Source organism: Muntiacus reevesi, chromosome 4, assembly GCF_963930625.1.
Source record: "Muntiacus reevesi chromosome 4, mMunRee1.1, whole genome shotgun sequence".
Classification (NCBI taxonomy): Eukaryota; Metazoa; Chordata; class Mammalia; order Artiodactyla; family Cervidae; genus Muntiacus; species Muntiacus reevesi.
In genome coordinates, this window is record NC_089252.1 from 144,296,401 (window position 1) to 144,301,428 (window position 5,028).

Below are 5,028 nucleotides of genomic sequence, written 5' to 3' on the forward strand. Positions count from 1 at the left end.
GAACTCCCCCTCTGCCCCTGGCAGCAACAGCAAGTAGGGGAGCTAGGATTGAATCCAGGGTCTCAGATCTCTAGTCACCACATCCCACTGCCTCCCCACACATGTCCACTTCAGCATCTGCATTTGTTCCTCCACCTGTCTCTCTCCTCCTCTGACTGAGTTTCTCTGGTGCACTTAAGAGTGTTATTCAAGTCTCTGTTCCCAGGACTTAATACATGGTGGGCATCAGTACATGCTATTGAATAAACAAATGAATGAACAAACAAACATTCAAACCTGGAGCCCTGGTGAAGCAAGTCTTAATAGTTTCCAAACCAGTTCTTTGTAGCCTGTGTCTCTTTATACTTGCTGTTCTGTATTTATTTCCTTTTTGATCTTTAATACTTGCAAAGCCGTTTGGAAAATGGCTGACAGGGAATGTGTGGGAACAGCTCTTCGTCTGGATCTGAATCAAAGCTTTAAAAAGGCTCCCATTACCCACTACGCAACAGTAACTGGAGGCAGCCACCCTAGAGGCCAAGGGCACAGAGGAGAAGCCCTCGGTGAGCTCTCCTCCCTGCCTGGGGGGAGGGTTTCTGTCCAGGACCAGTGCTTGGAAAGGATGGGGCTCCTCACTTTGAGTACAGACCCTTCCAGACCCCAGACCCAGAGTGGTGGACATTCCTTCGTTGGAGAGAGGACTGTGGTTATAAAGCCTGGGCCAATCAGGGAAGGCATCCTGGAGGAGAGGCCTGGTAGGCTGGTTTAGGAAGGGGAGAGGCCAGGGCAGAGGGGAGAAAAGCAGGGAACATGCCTGAGCAGTTGGGCGCTGGATGATTTAAGTACAACCAGATGTGCTGGGAATCTCCTGTCAGGCCCAGCCCCAGTGAGGGCAGCGTGGGGGTGGGGAAGATCTCTGAGCCACTTGGATTTCCAGTTCCCCATTCTGCCCTGGATCTGTAAGCTTTAAGGAAGGGAGAAGCCAGTGGAGTTCCAGAGGAGCTGGCATGTGAAAGAGTGAGCCAGGCAGGCTTGGGTGGAGTCTTCTGCCTTTGGCTAGGGTATAGGAAGGGAAGGGTTCTTCCAGGAAGCAAGATATTTATTGGGCTCAATCCCTGGAACCTAGAAAGAAGGATAAGGAGAGCCCTGGGGTAGGAGTTATCAGCTGTGCTGGGAGTAGGGGATAGCTAGGGGAATTTACAGAAGAGGACGTGTCTAAGTTGGGGTTCTGCAGGATGAACAGGAGTTGCCGCCCAAGCAGACTAGGGGAAATGGGACTCCAGGGAGGAGGACTCTGTGGTTTTAAAATGGTGTGGGTGCTTAGCGAGAGGTTCTGTGGGGGTATGTCACAGGGGTACGTTGTGGGATGATAGTTCAGTTTGGGGCGCTGGCCCAAAAGCCAGGATGGGGGTGGGATGGGTACGCTACGGCTCACAGACAAATTGGCAGAGCCAGAGGAGGTATGGGGATTTTGGAAGTGGGTCCCAGGCTCCCCAAGTGTTGGGCCTCTGGAGGAAAGGAGGGGACTGATAGCCAGCCCCAGCTGCTCCCCCAAGTCTTAAGTGGTCTGGCACAGAACTGTGTCTGCCCAGAGGAAGGGGTGCTTTTTCTTATTCTCATGGAAGCTCTTAGGAGCCCTTGGCTAGCTGTGAGGTGGGGATTGGACCCAGACACAGACTGTAGCTCACTAGGAGGGCAAAGTTGGTATGAGCACATGAAGAGTAAGTGAGGGCATGAACAGGATTGGGGAGGCACTGGGAACTGGGCCTTGAAGTCCAAACAGCCAGAAAGAGAAGGGCTAAGGCTCCACTTGTAGGGGAGTAGCCTGAGCCCAGGGTGAGTGGGGGGTGTGGTAGCCAGCGGGTGTGGTATGCTCTGGGCACACACCCTAGTCCCCCAGCCTGGACACATTTCCTTCCTTTCTTGTTTCTTAATGACTCCTGAGTGGCCGATCCAGAGGACTACAAAGAGAGGTCTCTCCGCCCTGCCCTTTCCTCTTCCTCTCTTCCATTTCTTTCTCCCTTCCTCCCCCTACCCCCATCCTTCCCCAGGCCCTTTTCTTTCCTTCCTCTTCACCCCACCTGCTCCTCCCTCCCTCTCTGGCTTCTGCATCTGCCCTTTCTTCTTTCTCCCTTCAAAACCCTTCATGCTGATTCTCCCTGGACCAACAGGGGTTGTTTTCCTTGATGTTTTCAGAAAGGCCTTGCTGCAAGTCTCTGGGCCAGGAAGATCACACAGACACACCTCTGCACACATACCCATGTCCCACACCCACACACACACGTGCACAGGCGCTCGGCAGCACACCAAGCATAGTATCTGCCTCCTCCTTGGATGTCACATGAGCAAAAGGGCTGGGAAAGAACGGAGGGCTCTCTGCAGAGGCCAAGCAGAGCATTACCGTCAACACTACCACTATCATTATCCAATCCATCGCCAGGCACTTGACCTACCCTGGGATGATCACAAGACCAGCCAGAACTCTGTCCTCAGCAGGGGGCTCTTAGGGCACAGATCCCTCAACTGGGGACAGTCAGGAGTCCTCAGAGAACAGAACCTCCCCCAAGGCCCCGCCCAGGAGGGCAGACATGATGATGAAGGGCCATTTGCCAGGATTGAGTATTTGTCAGCCCAGGAGGCTGGATGATGTATTAACAGGACTTTAATGAGCTTGAGGAGGAGGAGCCACACTTCACTGCCTGAGCCTGGTGGGCAGAGGAGTGACCAGACCAACCTCACCCCCATCTACTAACGTAAGTCAACCTATGCCTGTTTGCCCATCAGAAACAATTCAGTGCCTCCAAGTTGCAGCCCTTTCCCTCGTGAAGTCAGGTAAAGGCCTCTCGGTGTGCTATCTTACCGGGAAGGCCTTCCTGAGGTTTAACCTCATCTTTCATACCAGCTCTGGAGGAATGGGGGAGGGGTGTGTGTGGAGGAGAACCCCATCCCTGCTCCAGGGGAGCACCTCATCAACTCGTTCCTCCACCCTCACTCCTGTCATCCACCCCACGCCGGAGCCTGGAGGAGCACGGCCTCCACTGACACCTAGCCACACTGCCCTAGCAGTGCCAGGCCTGGCCTCTAGGCACCAGTGCTGCTGGCTGGGGTCACTCAGCTCATGTGGACATTCCCCTTATTCCTGCCCCTGACCCTTGGGGACCCTGACAGATAGGGTGGAAAGAGTACAGTCAATTCTAGATCCAACTTTGCTGTGTGACCCCAAATGCATCTCTTCTCTCTGGTCCTCAGGGACCTCATCAGTAAAGAAATTCTCAACAAATTCCTTCTCCCCCTGCTGTCTCGGGATTGTCCCTTCAACCTGGGGTTCAGTTTTCCTATAGAAGCTTTAGCTCCGTTTCTTCTGCCTTTCTGATTTTGAAGGCAGAGGTTTCAAATGCCCCACCATTCTGACCCTGTGTCAAGGTGTGGTCCTAGGGATGTAGAGTAGAGAGGAAGAGTGAGTTCTGGGGTCAGAGAAGATCCTGACTTTGGTGAATTCCAGAAACTGCCTGGGTTCTAGTCTTGTTTCCTTCTGTGGATTGGGAAAAATATAGAAGCCTCCTGGTTTCTTTTAAGGGTACTCTGGGAGATCAAAACCCAGAGCTACCAGAGGAGGCTGGTGAGACCCCAGAGACCCACCACTAGCAGAAGGGAAGGGGAGAGTTTAGAATTCTACAAAACACTGAGGACAGAACACTGCTGGGCAGCTGGAGTGAGAGCACAAGGGTAACTTTGTCCAGCTAGTGCTCAGAGAGGTTGAGCAGCGCCGCAAAGAAACAAAAAAACATTCCAAGAAGACGCGACCAGCAAGCTCTGCCCTTGCGTGGGAGCACAGGCGATCTTGGGACCCGTGATGCTCAGCATCTCCTAAGGAGGAAATGTATCTGGAATTTCCAACCTAAGCTCGGATCTCTCTCCTACAACCTCCTGGGGCAAAGTGGGTTCTGCGGGCTGCTGGCTCTGCAGGTTTCCTTTCCTGTCTGAATCGCTCGCTGCTGAAGCCTTGTGTCACTGTGTCTGACAGAATTCTACCCTCGGAGGTGCTGCCCCGGGAGGATGTGCCTTTGGGACGCTAGGGTGTTCCCGGCACAGAGTGGACGCTTGGAATGTGTTGAATGAATGCACTCATCAATGAACGCCTTTGGACAACTCTAAGCAGATCACAGGTGCGTGATTCATCCTGCTTGGCTCAGTGTGGCTGCCGTCTTCTTAGGGAAAGCCCTCCAGTGAAGCCCACAGTTTAGACATCACATCACACCCTCCATTGCCCACCTCCTGGGCTCTCAGTCTTCCCCCCGAACCCACCCCACTTGGAGTCCGCGAAGAGCAGTGGACTTGAGCTGCGTGTATCCCATCTGTGCATCCGGGCTGGCAAAGCCAACAGTTCACCTGGGGCAGGTGGGAGGCTGGGAATGACAGAGTGAGTCCACCAGGCTTTGGCCGAGAGGCCGAGGCAGTCCAGGGAGTGGGGGTCGAAGGCAGCTAGCGGACGGGGCGGGCCGGGCCTGCTGTTTTCCCCTTTGCCCTTCGACCCAGGAAGCCGCTCACACCCGGCGGACACGCTCGGCCGCCCTACTGCTCAGTCCCGGCCTCCCGCTTCGGGGACCGCTCCCCACCCGGCCCTGCCTCCACCCCCACCCCAACTTCCCGCTCCAGCGGCCCAGGAGAGGCGGGGGCGGGCCTGAGAGTGGCGCAAGGACACTCCACACCAAGGGTCATTTGCGCTTTTTTCCCCTCGGTGGCTAATTTATTTTAGAGCTAGGGAGGAGAGGGGCGGGGCCAGGCCGGGCTGGTGGAGGGGAGGGGCCCGGCGGGCCTAGGGGGGATGGGGGCGGGGCGGGGGCGAGGAGGGGAGGGCGGGGAAGCGGCCGGGGGTGGGGAGGGCCGGGGAAGGGGCGGGAGCTGGGGGAAGGGAGGGGCACACGGGGAGGGGAGGAGCGGGGAAAGGGGAGGGGAGCAAAGGCCTGCGAGGGAGGGCGCTGGGGGCGGGCGAGGGGAGGCGGGGGTGGGGGTGGGGGTCCTGCCTGCGGGGGGAGCCGGGGCGGCCCC